This window comes from Polyodon spathula, chromosome 18 (assembly GCF_017654505.1).
Source record: "Polyodon spathula isolate WHYD16114869_AA chromosome 18, ASM1765450v1, whole genome shotgun sequence".
Taxonomy (NCBI): Eukaryota; Metazoa; Chordata; class Actinopteri; order Acipenseriformes; family Polyodontidae; genus Polyodon; species Polyodon spathula.
Window position 1 is genome coordinate 17,222,053 of NC_054551.1, and position 19,602 is coordinate 17,241,654.

The 19,602-nt window shown below is 43.1% G+C and overlaps 1 protein-coding gene and 1 long non-coding RNA gene across 9 annotated transcripts in view; one reads left to right on the top strand and one right to left on the bottom strand.

Annotated features, from left to right (window-relative positions):
- Positions 1-11,774: 11,774 nt before the first annotated feature.
- Positions 11,775-16,698, bottom strand: LOC121330551. Its single transcript, XR_005951873.1, has 3 exons — positions 16,616-16,698; positions 15,355-15,549; positions 11,775-11,896 (listed from the first exon to the last, which is right to left on the bottom strand). It is a non-coding gene; the product is annotated as an uncharacterized LOC121330551 (long non-coding RNA).
- Positions 16,699-16,862: 164 nt separating this feature from the next.
- Positions 16,863-19,602, top strand: part of cep350 (centrosomal protein 350) — an 82,972-nt gene continuing 80,232 nt past the window's right edge. For all 8 annotated transcript variants that reach the window (XM_041278051.1, XM_041278056.1, XM_041278057.1 and 5 more), the window contains exon 1: positions 16,863-17,789. The gene's annotated coding sequence lies outside the window, so the exon portion shown is untranslated. The remainder of the gene's footprint in view (positions 17,790-19,602) is intronic.

Consider the following 19,602-nt stretch of genomic DNA (forward strand, 5'->3'; position numbering starts at 1 on the left):
GTGTGTGTGTGTGTGTATATATATATATATATATATATATATATATATATATATTATATATCCCTGATGTCCTGATTGGCTGATTCCTATATATTAAAGGATGTCCTGGTTGGCTGATAGGTATTCCATTGAATTATTACAGTACACCAACGGGGAAAAACAAGTCCCAGCAACTAAGACTTTTTTTACAAACAAATATTATTGCGCCGGCGTTTAAGAACGTTTGAAAATATACATTTTGAATTGTCTTCCATTTTTTCCCTAATAAAAATGATTGGTCAAACAAAAAATAATATAGACTGTAAACAGCCTGACTGAGCAAGAGCTAATAATGGTTTGGTTTTTTTAAGGAATATAAAAGCATTACCACAACTAAATGCAACACTGCTGCTGCTGCCAAGTCCAGAGAGGAAGCATGGACAAAAATTGCAGATAAGCTAAATGCGTATGTTTTTTTTTTTTTTTTTTTTTTTTTGTGTAGCACCGCACATGCGACAATGATGTCGCAGGATCTGTCACAGATCATCTGAGAAAAATTATGGTCAAGTCATGGATGATCTACAGTATTATCCAAAGTCTGACACCTACTGTCTAGCACTGGCATTGTATAATTGTCATTAAAATGTTGGATTATTTGCGTCAGTTGCTGAATTGTAGCTCATTTTTAATTTCATGTAAGTGATAACGTCATAAGTACTTGTACATTAATGCTGTGAAAGAATTTCCTGTTCACAAAATCTGCCTCATTTGGTCCTGATGGTTGCTTGATGCGGATCTGATGAACACATTAAGAAATCACTTTAGGGCGAGGTAGACACTTCGGGCGGCATCGCCAACTGAGCATAGGAATGCGCCACCAGCAAAAAAGCGCAGCCCAATGCATGTTAAGGATGTGTTGCTATGGTAACTTAGTCGGCTAGACGCAAAGCTTGTTTCGAGGAACGGAAAAAGCCAGACTTCTGTCAAGTTACCCTGCGAATTATCCGGCTAACTCAGTTAGCCAGCTACGAGGAACAGGGCCCTGGAGTTACATCCTCTCTGCAGTACCGTCTTCAACTCGTAAACAAAAAAAGGCAATAAAAAACTTCCCTACTCACCAAACAGTGCCACCTACTGCACAATCTGTCCAATTGTGTAATCGGCTATTTCATTTAGAAAATTACATTCCCTGGTACAGTCAACTTCATGAGACAAATAATGAACATATTCCGATAATTTATTTAATTATTAAAAGTAATTTATGTATCTATTAAATTAATGGGAACTATTTTTCCTAGCCTAGTAATACATTATAGTGTTGTCGGTACCCGCTAGCAGGAAAATACGTCCCCACTTAAATATTTTTTTTAAATATTGATCCATTATAATATATATATATATATATAATATATATATATATATAGTATATAATATATTATATATATATATATATATATTACCCGGCATTACAGGGGGACCCCTACCCCCTCAGACAGTCAAGTTCATACGCCAAGCGTATGGCGTAGTCAGGGGCCGGTCCCGTCCACAGTGACAACTTCTCTTCTGTGAGAGGAGCCGAGGGGAGATCCAAGGCACAGATTGCCAGGGTGGAACCACCACTCCAATGTCTTCTGTCATTGTCTGGACACTCGCACCAGCCGGTGTCGATTGCGGACCGGGTGCACCTTGAGCATATTCACCCAGGCTTGAAGTGGGTGCATTCTCAGCAGCCCTAGGGAAGAATTCTTGAGGCGGCTGCCATCAGCCCCAACAACCTCTGAATTGGGAAAGCGTGACTTCCAACGACCAAATCCTGTCTTCCGACAGTCAGGCAAGCATGCTCACAGAATTCAATTTAGTTAGTAGTACGATGTTGGTCTTCTGTTGATGTCACATGATCTATGACCTGTCTGGTGTGAGCCTCGGTGTGTGCTTTGGAACGCATACAAACTAGCCAATCGTCCAGGTAGTTCAAGATCTGAATACCCCGCAGCCTGAGTGGAGCCAGTGCTGCATCCAGGCACTTGGAAAATGTGCGGGGCGCCAGCGAGAGGCCAAATGGCAGCACGCAGAATTTGTACACGTTGCCTTGTGCAGTCAACATGTTGAACTTCCTTTGTTTGAGGAACATGTTGAGGACCCTGAGGTCCAGAATAGGTCCTAGAAACCGCCATCCCTCTTGAAGTAACCTCCGTGGCCTTGTGGGACCTCTCAAGGCTGACATCAACAGTCATTCTGAATGTCTGCCCCGGTGTTATAGGGGCATCCAGCTTTCTCTGTCTCCACCACCTTGGCTTGGGTCAGCCAAAGATGTCGGCGAGTGGCCACTAGCGCCACCAGAGACCTCCATGATGCCTGACCTAGCTCCCCCATCAGATCAGTCATCTCTCCCGTCACCGCCTGAAGCTCCCCCGCATCTGTCTCCGTTGCCTGCTCCTGCAGTCTTGCCGCTAGCTGTGACTGGTAGAGCACCAAGATGCTGTCACCGACAACGCCGCTGAAGCATGTGCTTTCTTTAGCATTATATCGATTGTCCTGCATGGCTTGGATGGGCAACTAGGGTCTTTATCACCTCTGGTGAAGGTGGACGCTTGCACCAGCACAGTGACGTTTCCCTGATGGGGGGGAACGTGCCCAGGCCAGCTTCTTGGGCTCCGGCGGTGTGCAGCAGGGACTCCGCTGTTCTGCAGCCAGAGGGAGCAGACACCAGGTGGTTCCACGAAGAGTGAACCAGCTCCAAAAAGTCCTCACAAAGAGGAAGGGCATGTTGTGGGTGCCCTTTTTGTTTTAAAAACCGATTCCCCTTTCCCTCCTTTTCCGCAGGCCAGGGAATATCTGTGGCAGCAGTTGCGTGCTGCATTAGGGCCCGGAACTTCTCCCTCTGAGATGTTTGCAGGAGGGAAGGTATGGAGCCCCCCTCTGGCCTACCCGACCGAAGTGGCGGGGTCGGACATGTCGGACCATGAAGCTGTGAATGACAGCTCGCCAAGGCTTGGGGGTCTAGGTGGGGCTAGAGATGGAGAGCGGGAGTGGGGAAGCTGGGGCTTCCCAGTAGCAGGAGGCAGTCTCCCCTGAGCCTGTAGCAAGGTCTCCAGCATGGTCTGCTGGGCTCTCATGGTCTAAGCCAGCTCCTCAAAGCGTTGCTCCACAGAGCTCTGGCGATGCAGAAGGGGAGCGTCTGCATCAACGAGGGGAAGGAGCGGTATCTCCGCGATTTCGCAGAGGGGCGTCTACGCCTCCGCACTGGTGGTGGGGTAGGGGAGGGTGAACCAAGGGTATGGGGGAGCTCCCTAGCCACTATAGTAGTCGGGGTTCCGGAGACCCTTTGAGAGGACCCTGGACCACAGATTGCATCCTTCCCTGCCCCAAGGAATGGGAATGCGCTAGGGAGAGGGCTGCCCTTCTGCGCTGGGTTCTTCTAGAGAACCGTTGACAGGGGAGCAGTCCAAGTCTGGACCTAGAAGAGCTTACAGCATAGAACTAATATACTTGCGTTATCACAGCGATGTAATGCAATTGGTACTGTTGATGCATCCGTTGTGCAGCAACTGGAGGTTGTGCGGCACCAGAAGTTATTCCACATGCTGTAAATCAGTCATTAATACAGGTCTTGAATTTCAGCTTGGGATCATGGGAATAGGCTCCCGCATATCTGCAACTTTCAGTGCGGGAAAATCCCGCAGAGATATTTTAAGATCCTATATTTTTCACCCAATTTAGAATGCCTGAAACTCTACAACAATCTCTAAGGAAGTGGGTGGTGGTGATGAAAGCATTTGGAGTAGTTCTGGATAAAATAAAGAAATAAAAAAATTTGTGCGGGATTTTTTAAGTGCCGCGAGACTTTATTCTGATAACTGTTAACTGATATTCATTTTATTATGGCTATAAATCTCACTAACTGTTGTTATCATTGATATTATTATTTACTGTTACTGTAAATATGATTTAATTTACCATTTAAATTACCATGAACATATTATTGCTTTATTTATTTATTTAATTTAATCTGCATTTTTCCATACATTTATTTTTATTCTATCTCATTGTGCAAAACTTTATCAATACTGATATGTTGGGTTTTTTTTGTGTCAGATATGTTGTTACACATGTTATGTATTGTAATTGGTTTGGCATCGCTGATGTTAGTCACGCCAATAAAGCACCTTTGAATTCACTGCACCCATCGACTGAGTGCACAAAACAATTGACTTCTGCCCCGCCCGATCATGCTGCCTCAGCCCTAAAAGGCACCTGCGACATCTGCGTGGCTTTTCAGCCCCGCATGCTCGCGAGCCACCTGGAGAGAGTCGCACGGGAGTGTTCTTCGTCTCCCGCAGTGGGCCCCTCCCACTCACACCTCCCAACGCCGTCACAGAGCCCCTCTGGGGAGATCCCCTGTGCTCAGGCGTCCATTTCGACCCGCAGCCGCTCCCCGTCGCGGTTCAGATTGGTCGGATCATGGAGCTTTTGGAGAGGCAGGCCCCACCGGCTTCAGCCGTGGACCCCCATGTGGTGTCCCCCCCACCCCCAGAGCCAGTCGCAGTCTCTGAGCCACCCTGTGACCCCTCCATGGGAGTGCATGGCGAGCGGATCGACCGGGCTCTCTGCTCAGACAAGGATGCACTTTCTATCGCCGCCTCGTGGGGGGAGTCCGCTTTCCCTCCGGATATGGAGGTTGAGGCTAAGCCTAAATTCCAGGATGATAAGGCGCCTAGTTCAGAGGCTGCCTCTGTTACTTGTGTACCTGCAGGTCCCCTGGACAGCACAGACAGAGCCATGCCGTTCCGTCTTTAGACCACATGATGTGGCTCCCTGAGCTCAACCGTTCCCAGCTTTCCCCGATTTCATGGAGGTGGTGCGTTCCTCTTGGAGCCAACCAGCTACAGCACTGGCACAATTGAGACAAGGTTCTCCTCTGGCCTCGCTGGAAGGGGCAGAGAAGCTGGGCCTGGCTGGGTTTCCCCCTGTGGACTCCACCATTATAGCCTTGGTTAAGGCTCCGCCGGTAGGAGGTATACCCAAGGACCCTGTGCCCGAACCTGCAGTGCAGGATCATGGAGACACATGTCCAAAGAGCCTATGTGGCGGGAGCCCAAAGTACCCACCTAGCGAACACCTCCAGCATGCTCACTGCATATCTGGACAGAATTTTGAGTCATGCCCCGCTACCAGAGCCGGAGGCCACGGGGCTGTGATTACTGTCATACACGTTGCTCCGAACTCCGGCCTGCAGGGTCAGACCCTGGGCCGGAGCCTGGTGGGCCTAGTGGTCGCGCGCAGACAGCTGTGGCTGTCACAGGCGTGGGTGCCTGATGCTGATAAGGCTGTGCTGTTGGACGCGCCCATATCACCAGGCCACACCTTCGGCCCAGCAGAGGAGGAGATCCTGCAGCAAAGCCTTGGTGAATGTGAGGTGTACAGGCAGGTAGCCGCGTTGCTCCCTCCCCCCGCTCCGGAGTGGTGCCAGTTCCCACAGCCCCGCCAGGTGACCTTAGGCACCGTCTACAGGCCTCATCTCAGGCAAGAGGCAGGACCCTCGCACAGCGTAGTGGACATGGCCATAGCCAGCCCACCAGCAACAACCAAGAAGGCAGCCCCAACAGGGCCCCTGAAGGCTGGTAGCCTCAGACCCAATTCACGGCACAACAGCTGCACTACTGGCGCGCTTGCACCTCCAACGTGTGGGTGCTCACAACCGTACAATACGGTTATGTGCTTCAGTTTTGTTTGCGACCCCCTCCTATTCGCGGCATCCCAACAACGTTCATGACAGACCCGCTTCAGGCCTCGGTGCTCCAGACCAAAGTGGCAGTCTTGCTGGGAAAGCGCGCCATTCGTCTCTTAGATCCTACCTCTGAAGCCTTTAGGCTTCTGATTTGGGCCCAACAGAACCTACTGTCCCTTTGGGCGACACATGTTCTGGGCGTGGAGAATCTGGCGATGGACCTCCTCTCGGGGGAGGGGCCGCACCCATCGGAGTGGCGGCTCCACCCTCAGGTGGTGGAGCGCATTTGGGAACGTTTCGGGAAGGTGCAGGTCGATCTCTTTGCCTCGGCGGAGACGACACACTGCCCCGGATGGTACTCCCTGCACCCATTGCTCCTGGCCTTTCTCAAAAAGGTCCGGTCAGAGAAGGCGTCAGTTCTCCTAGTGGCCCCCAGGGGGCCCAGGAGAATCTGGTTTTCATCCCTGTGCCAGCTATTGAATGGCCCGCCCTGGGAAATCCTGTTTCGCTGGGATCTTCTCAGTCAGGCCAGAGGCACACTTTGGCACCCGGAGCCGGGCAGGCTCCAGCTATGGGTCTGGCCCCTGAAAGGGACCGCTAGTCAGCCTTAGGGCTGTCTGACACGGTCGTGGGTATGCTGCAGAATGCTAGGGCACATTCCACTAGGTCACGCTATGCCTATAATTGGAAATGTTTTCAAGATTGGTGCCGTACTAACGGTCACGATCCAATCTCCTGTCCCATGCCCACTATCTTGCAGTTTCTGCAAGATCTGCTTGAGGCTGGTAGCTCACCTTCCACACTGAAGGTTTACCTAGCAGCTATTTCTACTTGTCATGCCCCTGTTGACTCTGTTTCTCCGGGCGCGCATTTTTTGGCTACCCGGTTTCCCCGAGGCGCTCAGCGGTTGCGCCCTCCTAGGAGGGCTACTTTCCCCGAATGGAGCCTTGAGATTGTACTGGAGGCTCTCACACAAGCCCCGTTTGAGCCTATATACTCCATTGAGTTGAAGCATCTGTCCATGAAGACAGCCTTCCTCTTGGCTATCACCTCCGCAAAGCGGGTTAGTGAGCTGCAGGTGCTGTCTGTGCATAGTTCCTGTATGCGTATTTGGGATGATGGTAGCAGAATGTCACTGCATGCAAACCCTGATTTTCTCCCCAAGGTGGTTACAGCCTTCCACGTAAATCAGTCCGTGGAACTGGAGTCATTTTATCCTCCACTGTTTACGACGGAAGAGGATAAGAAGTTGAACCTTCTCTGCCCAGTTCGGGTATTGAGATGTTATGTAGATAGGATGAGCGCGCTGCGTCAGTCTGACCAGCTCTTCGTCTGCCATGGAACATGAACTCTGGGACAACCCCTCTCGAAGCAGCGACTGTCCATTGGATTGTGGACACAGTCTCGACTGCCTATGATGGTGCTGACTTATCCCCACCTGGGCGGATAGCCACACATTCCATAAGAGGTGATGCTACGTCATGGGCCCTCCTCCGAGGTGCCTCCATGGCTGAAATTTGTGATGTGGCTAGCTGGGCTACCCCGCATACCTTTGTTCAGGTTCTACCGCCTGAATGTGGTAGATCCCTCATTGCCCTTTGTGGGTGCTAGGGTCCTCGAGGTTGCACACTCACACTGTTGACCTTGGTCAGGCAGAACTTAGCATCCCTCATTTGCTGCCATTCTTTTCACCCTCACGACGGCTCTGATACACGTTTCCCATAACGATGTTTGGTGGTCATCTTCGAATTGAAAGGGAACTTTAGTTTACCTACCGTAAACCTGGTTCCCTGAAAGAGAAGATGGCCGCCAACCACAAGGTCACTTCGGCTGACATTATGGTTTCATTGCGAAAGAGAATGATCCTCCCCTGCATGACAGTTAAATACCCTCAGGAGGTGGGACCGAGGGGGTCACTGAGGGGAGGGAGCCTATCGGCAGCTTTGATAGAAAGAGCTCAGTGACACCTACCAATAGGCAGGAGTGCATTCCATAACGATGTTTGGTGGACATCTTTTGCTGAAGTCCCAGAATTCTTTGCGTTAAAGGCAGAGACAAGTGGAAACAATTTGCAAATATGGCAGCCGCGACTGCACATAAATGTAATGTAACTGTAATTAGCTAGGAAACTGTAGCTATTGTTAAGTTATTTAACAAGCAAATTATTTGTGAAATGTATATTGCATTGAGTTGATTAGCTAATAAATTAAATCTTTTTAAATCTATGATCACGATTTAAATATATGATTAGAAAGTACAGCGAAAAATATTTTCAGTACATCGATTGCTGGAATTAATTATCTATCAATTAATTAATTAATTAACTAGATAGGTAGCTGCAAAACTAGCTGATGATTTAAGTGAGCAATATATTTCATTTCTTTTTTTTTTACGAAATACTGAGGACAGGGGAAGAGACCCTAAAACTGATCCAGCTGAGTGTGGCAAACGATGAAAAAGAAACGCAAAATATAAAAATATAAAGCAAAATATATTACCTATTGGATTTAAAGTGAAATAGATATATTAAAATATTATTTTTAAAAAAAAAACACTAAATAGTGAAAAACTGGCTTACAGTGATGAACAGCTGTTCGGTCTCTTGAAAGCAGCTTATTTTAAAGCAACACCAGTGTGAATGATGATGCAGTAATATATATATATATATATATATATATATATATATATATATATATATATATATATATATATATATATATATCGTTTTTTTATGTTTATTTATTTTTATTTGCCATTCCCCCCTAATATTTTTGAATCCCCTCCATTGGCTGCAGCATAGGGGGGAAATCTCCTCAGCTCACAAAAATGAAATTTAAATAGCACTTATCCCTTTTTCCTTAAACAATTCATTGCTAAATACTATATGGACATGGTCTTCAACTTCTTCATCATGCTGATGCTCTGATTTTGAATTTCTACCTATCTGACATGCTTGTTTGAATTAACTTCAGATTCTTTCTTTAAGCACATATGACAGATTCTCACTCCCATTTGTGATTGGGGAAAAGATTCCAAAGATGGGAATGTCCACAGTGCAGACAGGATCTCAGACAGGACCTCAAGCAACCCCTGCACAAGACTAGACTATTGATGTGGCTGATAGTGGGCCAGCTCTCTGCCTGGCCTCCCTTTTTGAAGCCCTTTAATAAGGGCTTCCTTTCCTTATTGTGTGGTTGTTAATGTATACACTGTCACATGCTGTACTCACACCACACTACACTATGGCAAATTTGCCAGATACATGTATAAAGTAAATATAGAGTCCAGATAACAGTTGAATTATTAGCCTATACATACCAGCAATGTACCTGTTAATATCTCAACACACTGCTGTTGATTTACGTAAGGGCAATAAATTCCAGAGAAATCATTTTCCAATGCAGTCCTGCCTAGCGACATTGCATCAGCCTTCTTTTTGATACTAGCAACAATGGGAAAAAAAGCCCAGTTGAAAGGTAAACCATAAATAAAAATCCACCATTGCAGCTTTAAAATATTTATTGTCAAATGTGTACATATATGAAGAGAACCGCTTGTCCAGTTCTCAGAAATTAGAAACTCTAGGGGCATGTGAAGGCACACTTTCACATATTGTTTTTACAGACCTTACTTAGAAGAACGGGTTTAACCGCAATAACATTCTTTAGCAATTTCTCAGAATCTTGTGGTATATGGAGACTTTCCTTCAGCCTGTATGTCAGCCTTGCATGTTTAAAATGGCTGTAGGTGACTGTACTCTTTCCTGTTACTGATATGTCCAGCGTTGCAGTTACAGAGGGGTGGGGGATTTATGTCCTTGCCATACTCCATGTTCTTATGTGCATATTTGCAGCCAATGCAGTATTCAAGCACTTGATATTTGAAACTCTAATAATGCCATTGAAACAAATGTTCCACTCCACTTTCCAGTGAAACAGCACCCCCTATAGGTACTTATTATTAGTTAACAAATAAGAACATAAAGTTTACAAACGAGAGGAGGCCATTCGGCCCATCTTGTTCGTTTGAGTGTTAGTAGCTTATTGATCCCAGAATCTCATCAAGCAGCTTCTTGCAGGATCTCAGGGTGTCAGCTTCAACAACATTACTTGGGTGTTGGTTCCAGAACCTCACAATTCTCTGTGTAAAAAAGTGCCTCCAATTTTCTGTTTTGAATGCCCCTTTATCTAATCTCCATTTGCAACCCCTGGTCCTTGCTTCTTTTTTCAGGTCGAAAAAGTCCCTTGGGTCGACATTGTCAATACCTTTTAGAATTTTGAAGCCGCGTAGTCTTCTTTGTTCAAGACTGAATAGATTACATTATTTTAGCCTGTCTGCATATGACATGCCTTTTAAACCCAGAATAATTATGGTCATTCTTCTTTGCACTCTTTCTACAGCAGCAATATCCTTTTTGTAGTGAGGTGATGAGAACTGAACACAGTATTCTACATGAGGTCTTACTAATGCATTGTACAGTTTTAACATTACTTCCCTTGATTAAAATTCAACACTTTTCACAATATATCCGAGCATCTTGTTGGCCTTTTTTATAGCTTCCCCACATAGTCTAGCTGAAGACATTTCTGAGTCAACATAAATGAACAGCTGTGTTAAAACAAAAACACTGGTTTCAAATAACATTATAATTAATCCCTGTACTATTCTATGGTGTTTGCATCATTCTGAGAGGCTCTGGGGTCTGTGGCCCCACTTCCTCCTCTTTATAGACAGAGAGCAGAGGCCTGGCAGAGTGGATAGAGCACATTCTCATTGATTTGAATGAGATGAGGAAGTCCTTCAGTGCTGGCACTTCAGACAAGCTCAAAGCCAGGTAAAGGGAGATATAGAGAGAAATGATCATAGTATTGGAGAAACAGAACCCAGGAGCACTCAGAATGATTGAAGCAAGAAACCAGCTAATGGCAAATCATTAAAATGACATTTGAAGCTACTATTTAGATTAATTTGCACGTTTATGAGTAAAGGGGAACTACTCATACTGTAATTGCTGAAAGTAGGAATATGGCTTGCTTTTCACCTTACTAAATTAAACCAGTTATGCTTTATCATTATAGCACAGTGGACAGTAGGGTCTTAATTATCTTGGTACCCATGGTATTTTTGCATAAGATTTTACTGAGCAATCTGTCCACATGGTACAGTGGTAACCCAAGTACTGTCACACAAAGCAGAGAAACACTTTTGCTCCAGAAAATAGATTTCTGCAACAATGACTGACAAGACCATTAAGACATTCAGTGCTGTACCTATCTGCCAAGATTGTTCAGCAGTATAGGGTGTAGGCTGAACACCACTCCTCTAGGGGGCGCCTTTTTCTCCAGATAATGGCTGGATTGTGTTGTACAGTGACGTTCTCTACCAAGTTTATTCCATTCCAAACCACAGGGTGTCTTTAGACTTTGACACCGCTCACAATAGCCTCAGTTGTCCCAGTAACTTTATTATCCCAGCTGGAGATGCATTATGAAACTTAGTAAGGACATTCGTTAGAAGTTATTGTGAATGTTCTAGATATTCTAAAACATTTTATCCAAATACTCATAGTTCACTTTACTGATTTACTACAAAGGTTAAAGCTGAGTAAAGAAGGTTGAACTTTGTTAGTCAGTTTATTTGTAAATATAATTGGTCTTTCCTGACTTCTAAATCTTTATGTTGATTAACCCTTATAAAAGCTTACCACAGTAAATTCTAAATATATTTTTTTAAAATAGTAATGCTATCCTTGCATCATAATTTTCCATGATTTGCCATATTTACATACATTATTTCTTATATACAGTACTTTTCTGGGCTTTACTATGCTTTCATTGTGCATTATTACACTTTTACTATCAACATTTTTTTTAAAGCAACTCACAGTTGCAGAGACTGCAGAAAAAAAAACTAAAAACTTGTAACTAAAAACAAGCAGCTGAAACCACTTTGAGAGAATTGAACCAAATGGACAGCCAACAGTGTCCGAAGAATACGTTTGGATAGTCACCCTGGCATCATGTGTTAGTATGAAAATGACAGTAGGGGAAACACACAATAAAACATGTTTTCTGGTTTCATTTAATTTTAATAAACATTTGTGCCCCAAGGCGGGGTAGGACTTGTTTGGACTTGTTTTCACTGTTTCTGAATTAGAAACATGATCTCCATATGACAAAGTGACGTGGTCTAAACAGAGAGAGAGAGAGAGAGAGAGAGATTACTCAAAGTGGGAATAAAACCCCGACCTGTTCTGTAACAAGGTCCTGCACACACACAGAATCCCCTAACAACAGCTGCAGAGCAGAATGGAGGAGTCCCTCTGCTATTCCCATATAGACAAGAATAATTCAATTATGGTTCCACCTAAAAGAAAGCAGACCAAACTCCCTCCACTTCTCAGCACGGGAATCAATCCCAATCAGTGCACTTGACCCATCATTGCACTCCTACATGGCATCCCCATTAACATCCAGGAGAGCCCTGGTACTGAGCCCACAATCCATAAAGCACTGAAAAAACAATAGGCTCTGCCCTGGTAGAAAACTACATTAAATATCAAAACAAACCCTGTCTCTACAGTTCTCTCAACAGAGAATACACCAAAAGGAAGGGGGGAGAAATCAACAAAAAAACAGAAGGGAGACCGCATCAAAACAAGAACAACAACTCAGGTAAGACAACCATTAAATGTATTTATCTAAATGCTAGAAGTATCAGAAACAAAATTCTAGAACTTGAAGCTACTGCACTAACAGGTAACTATGATGTGATAGGTGTTACAGAAACTTGGTTATCTGAGAGTGATGGGGACGAATATAATATTTGTGGGTATACACTGTATAGGAAAGACAGGCAGGACAGAAGAGGAGGAGGGGTAGCGCTATACATAAGAAACAGTCTTGAAGCCCAGGTGTTAAACCTGGACAAAGAAAATAAAACCGAATCAATATGGGTCAGAATAACAGACAAAAATTCAAAAGGCATAATAATAGGAGCATGCTATAGACCGCCAGATTCAGACGGTGAGCAAAATAATCTGTTATACAATGACATTAGAAATGTGTGTAGCAAAGGAGAAGCCATACTAATGGGGGATTTCAACTTCCCCCAAATAAAATGGGAAAACCCGGTGGGTAGCGCGAAGGATGAAATAGAAATGGTGGAAATGACAAATGACTGCTTCCTAACACAATTTGTGAAGGCACCCACTAGAGGGGAGGCATGCCTTGATTTAGTCTTTTCAAATAACGAAGATAGAATAACTAAAACAGAGGTCAGAGAACCACTGGCAAACTCAGACCACAACATGGTCTCATTTGAAGTGTTTTTTAAATCCCCAAAAGTAAAGACTAAAGTTAAGGTTTACAATTTTAGAAAAGCAAACTATGAAGGTATGAAACAGAGACTAACAGAAGTAGATTGGAGTAAAATAGAGAAAACACCCACAGAAGAAGGATGGTTGTTCTTCAAAAATGTAGTACTAGAGGCGCAAAACAATTACATCCCTAAAGTAGACAAATCTAAATGTAAAACTAAATTGCCAAAATGGTTTAATAGATCAATTAAAAAAAAATATTCAGCGAAAAAAGGCACTGTACAGAGCATTAAAAAAGGACCAAAAAGAAAGTACGCAGAAAGAGTACACGGAACTGCAAACGCAAGTCAAAAAGGAAGTTAGAAAGGCCAAGAGAGAAATAGAAATGAACATTGCTAAGGGAGCTAAAACCAATTCCAAAATGTTTTTCCAATATTACAACAGCAAGAGAACATTCAAAGAGGAGATTAAATGTTTAAGAGATACAAATGGCAAAATCATAGAGGAAGAAAAAAAAATAGCAAATATGTTAAATGATTACTTTTCACAAGTTTTTACAAAGGAAGATACTGACAACATGCCCCACATGTCATACAGTTCCTATCCAGTTTTAAATAACTTTAGCATAACTGAGGCAGAAGTGTTAAAGGGACTAGGAGCTCTTAAAATAAACAAATCCCCTGGGCTGGATGAGATCCTCCCAGTAGTACTCAAAGAAATGAAAGAAGTAATTTACAAACCGCTAACCAAGATCATGCAGCAGTCTCTTGACACAGGGGTGGTACCGACAGACTGGAAAATTGCAAACGTAATACCGATCCACAAAAAGGGAAACAAAACTGAACCAGGTAACTACAGACCAGTAAGCCTGACTTCTATTATATGCAAACTTATGGAAACTATAATAAGATCCAAAATGGAAAATTACCTATATGGTAACAGGGTCCTGGGAGACAGTCAACATGGTTTTAGGAAAGGGAGATCGTGCCTAACTAACTTGCTTGATTTTTTTGAGGATGCAACATCGATAATGGATAATTGCAAAGCATATGACATGGTTTATTTAGATTTCCAGAAAGCTTTTGACAAAGTCCCGCACAAAAGATTAATTCTCAAACTGAACGCAGTTGGGATTCAAGGAAACACATGTACATGGATTAGGGAGTGGTTAACATGTAGAAAACAGAAAGTACTGATTAGAGGAAAAACCTCAGAATGGAGTGTGGTAACCAGCGGTGTACCACAGGGATCAGTATTAGGTCCTCTGCTATTCCTAATCTACATTAATGATTTAGATTCTGGTATAGTAAGCAAACTTGTTAAATTTGCAGACGACACAAAAGTAGGAGGAGTGGCAAACACTGTTGCAGCAGCAAAGGTCATTCAAAATGATCTAGACAAGATTCAGAACTGGGCAGACACATGGCAAATGACATTTAATAGAGAAAAGTGTAAGGTACTGCACGCAGGAAATAAAAATGTACATTATAAATATCATATGGGAGATATTGAAATTGGAGAAGGAATCTATGAAAAAGACCTAGGAGTTTTTGTTGACTCAGAAATGTCTTCATCTAGGCAATGTGGGGAAGCTATAAAAAAGGCTAACAAGATGCTCGGATACATTGTGAAAAGTGTTGAATTTAAATCAAGGGAAGTAATGTTAAAACTGTACAATGCACTTGTAAGACCTCATCTTGAATATTGTGTGCAGTTCTGGTCACCTCGCTATAAAAAAGATATTGCTGCTCTAAAAAGAGTGCAAAGAAGAGCGACCAGAATTATTCCGGGCTTAAAAGGCATGTCATATGCAGACAGGCTAAAAGAATTGAATCTGTTCAGTCTTGAACAAAGAAGACTACGTGGCGACCTAATTCAAGCATTCAAAATTCTAAAAGGTATTGACAGTGTCGACCCAAGGGACTTTTTCAGCCTGAAAAAAGAAACAAGGACCAGGGGTCACAAATGGAGTTTAGAAAAAGGGGCATTCAGAACAGAAAATAGGAGACACTTTTTTACACAGAGAATTGTGAGGGTCTGGAATCAACTCCCCAGTAATGTTGTTGAAGCTGACACCCTGGGATCCTTCAAGAAGCTGCTTGATGAGATTTTGGGATCAATAAGCTACTAACAACCAAACGAGCAAGATGGGCCGAATGGCCTCCTCTCGTTTGTAAACTTTCTTATGTTCTTATGTTCTTAAAACAAACACCTATTAAGTAAACACAGAGTTAGGGACCACAAACTGGCTGGCAGAGCACAGTGGAGTCCCAGAGAGGAGTGACTCTATATCTAGTACCACAAAGGAGAGACTGAGATTGAGACTCACCTCATCCTCCACTGTGAGAGGCACAGAGAGTTGAGAGAGAGATACTCCCTCAGGCTGGCAGATAGAATAGAGGGCTTTCTGCTCCAGCCAAGAGGAGAAACTGCAGTTCTTTCTGGGGGAGAGCAGAGATGACGCAGTAATAGCTGCAGTTTGTAGCGTCTTGCCGCAGGTCCAGAGATACACAACAGACGAGCCCTAGACAAATATAATTGTGTTATTATTTCATGTCTGTTCTTTTGTGTTAATACATTGTATCATTGACAATGCTTGTTCAGTTTGTCATGCCAGTAAAGTATTTGAACTGAAACTTGAGAAAGTTAGAGATATAACTATTCCCACTGTCTCCATAATTTGCATAATGTTGCATTATATTACCGTTTTTCAAATAAACAAAATGCTAAATTATAACCCTCCACCGGGTATTTAAATGCAACACATTTAAACATTAAAGTGCTCTAATATTAGATGGGAAGTTTGTGTCAGTACATAAAGCCCACTGTAATTTAAAGTCATCGGTGAAATTTAGTCCCCGTGAAAAATGGCAATGATTCCTGTGCGACAGTCGTTGAGATTTCCTGGGACGACGTCTAACGCAGATGGGGAGCAAGAGCAGCATTGATGTAAGTGCTCAGGTAGATCGAGTTATACGAGATATATCCCATTCCGTAATGGTTACATTTCCCAATTATAAGGGAGCGGTAGGTTATTATCATAACCCTGGTTCCCTGAAATAGAAATTTGGTGCTTTGCACGTATCATGGAACTGATCAAATTGGTGCTGTTGCGTCATAGTTTTAAAAATGATGCCCTATGTGATTTAACGTGGTAATATTCAATAACTGTGCGAATAAGTAACTAACCTCAGCCTCACATCGGGAATAAACAACTAACTTCTGCTTCAAACCGGGAATAAGCAACTAACTTGAGTCTCACATCGAGAATAAGTAACTAACTTCAGCCCGGAAAAATCCACTGTTATCTGTTTCTTTAGAAAACATGAATAAAATAAAATAAAAACGTGTCAGTTCAAAAACATGATGCATAAACTCTTTATACTAAAAAGTCACTGGTTCGGTATGGTTGGTACATTTCTCAGGGGAGCACGTCTTTGAAATTATAAATACCATAAACCACTGAGACATCCAGCATCCTAAATGGTTATAAAACACAATACACAATGTATACATACAACTAACTAAAAAGGTTAAAAACATATCAGACCAAATGCCTATCAATAAAATCCAACAAAAGATTGTATTACATAAAATTGTAACTCCTTCTTAAAAATGCATTTCTGATAAACCAAAACAAAAACCAAGTTATTGAAAGTTTTGAAACGCAAATGAATACACACAACATGGCCGAACCCTGACCAACCGCCATGTTGATAAGGTCGACAAGTGACTTCTCGTGTGATTCCCTATCTGTTTAGTGGACAGCAAGCAAATCCCGCGGTGTTTCGTGCTCCCGCGATCCCTCGCGCCCCTTTGCCTGACTGGTTTCCTGCTTCCACAGTTGTTTGTTTAATGGCGGAATGGCCGAAGTAACTGCCGGCTCCGTATCTGCTGAATACCGGGAAAAGCAAAACCGAGAGGCGGGTAGAGACTAACTGACACATGCAACTTCTCGCCCAGGTTCGGGTGAGGCAGAAAGAGACGATAAGAGGTGCGGGGACCGGGCGAGGTGTGACAAGAAGAAGGAACCCAGAGCCTGGAAGGAACGGCCTGTGAGCTCCGCGGGTTAGAGGAGAGTTCGGTCGAGAAGGAGCGCATAGACACGGGGGAAATATACACGTAACACCCCTGGAGTAACACATATAAACACCCGGGATTAACCCGTAGCGTTACAGCTGATATAATACAGAGTGCAATCGAGTCGGAGCGAAATACAACAGACCGGGCAGACCGTGAAAACGAAAGACTGGACCCGGCTCTATGCTCTGCTGTACTCTGCTCTCCGTAAACGGTGTCTCAGGTCGTCTGTCAATACCTTGTGTGTTTTTGTTTTTTAAACACGGTTCCTGGGCTGTTTCTTATTAGTATTTTGTTTACGGGCTGATTGTGCGTTTGTTGATATATTGCTATTTCGGCCAGTGAACGAAGTAGACGCCACGGTTAGTAGTACTGTAAGGACAACTATTCTTGGGATTTTTTTCGGTAATTACCGGAGACTTAAGTATAGTAATGCAGGCATATTGATCTTGGACAAAACTGTAGTGAGGCTGCCGATCTACAAACCACTACCGCAGTATCAAGTGGTTCAACTTGTCCTCACCACCACACGGGAGACAGGCTAACAGAAAAGCGGATTTTCTTGTGGAATACAAACATACATCTGAAAGAAGCCCATTTTGGCTGCCTGGTGGTGCCGTATCTGCTGCCCTGGAGAGCCGGACTGCAAGTGATGAGTCGGTGACTGTCTGAGGGGGGAAACAGGTATGGTTATTTTGACACAACTGACTGATTGAACTTTTTATTATTTTGTAATTGTTAAAATCCTGATGTACCGGTAGCTACCATGATACAGTTTAGACAGTGGCGCTCGATTTCCCATATACAGTCCCTACTGAACATCGCCCTCGATACCCACATATCGTTACATGCGTGATCATGGTAATTATTTTACACATTTTGTGGTGTTCTGTGGTTTTCAAAATTAAGTTTACATTAGATTAACATCACAATCATTATATATTGCCTGTAAATGTCACCCTAGGATACAAAAAGATAGGACAAATAATTCTAAATGTAGTTCTTGTTAATGACAGTGTGGTCAGAAAACTTTAAGGGGGATAGACCAGGTACCGCAATCTACATTTCATAATTTAGTGGGGACGAGCCATGCAAAGAATGCAGTTGTGAGTCACTCACTAGTTTACATGGCTGAAGTAATCAGATTTCTCTGTTGTCGAATTCCACGGAATCGGATTTCGCAATCGGAATTCAGAGTTTATATGGCAGTTGGATAAGCCAATGTGATAGTTATCTCGGCATACATGGCGTTGAAGTAATCGAATTTCCCTACTTATAAATTGCCAAATTTAGAGATGTCATCTTGTTGTTGTATTTGTTTATATACGTAAAAAGTTATTAAATATATTTTCTTGATTCATTTTCATACCTGAAGGGTTAAATGCTACCAGTGACGTTTTTAGAAGCTGCAGGCGCAGAGCCACCGGTCAAGACACCACAGACACCTCCGAGGCGACAGCTATTCACCTCGCTATTTTATTTGAGAACTTAATTCAAGTCAGGATACAGATCGATTACACATTTTCCCTAATGTGCATATTAACATTTGATGTTGATGCAATTAAACATTAACGCGAACCTTGGAATGCTTGTACTTTTCTGTTGTCAGCGTTTAATTCTAGAGCAAGTCAGACAGAGCCACACACGGTAAAACGCACCAATTTTGTTATGTAGAGCTGTTGCTTTCAATGACATACTGCATGGGTCAGATGGAGGTAGGGCTTGGTGGTACGTAACTGTACTTAAGAAATTTACAGATGCAGATTGGAGAGAGAATTTCCGTATGACACGACTGTCATTTGAAAGCTCTGCGAAATGGTGAAGCCATTTGAGCCCAAAGAATATCTATATAGTATATATATATATATATATATATATATATATATATATATATATATAATATATAAAATAAATAAACGTTTCCTCGGCACTAGTAAACTGCTTCCTTTTGACGAGACACCATGCTCACCAACCCAAACACACATACACAACCGCTCATGCGCAGGACTGCTCGGTGATTTTTAGTACACATGCGCACTGCAGAAGTAATATTGTAATCTGATCACCACGTTTATACGATGCAAGGAGATCGGATTTGAATAGGTTAACTCACGTCCACAAATCTTACCTGGAATGCGATTACGGAGATAAATCAGATTCCCAAATTTCATTGTAGAGTTTACATGGTATTATTTCCGAATCTGATCACTCTCTAATCGGATTTGAAGTGCCATGTAAACGCATTGAGTGAGCTACCACACTCACATTAACTGGATGTAAACATTATGTCAGTCCTTTGAGTGGTTCTGTTTAGGGGCGTATGCATTTTATAAACCCTACATTCCAGATATCGCCATAAATATTGTGTGAAATTCTCAGCACTTCCACTGTTTTTGTACATTCTCCTTACCCTATTACCTGCTTTAGTAATACACTTTTAGACAGCACTTCTGAAAGTAAATCTGTAACCTAGCATGTTTCTTTTTTTTCTTAGCCC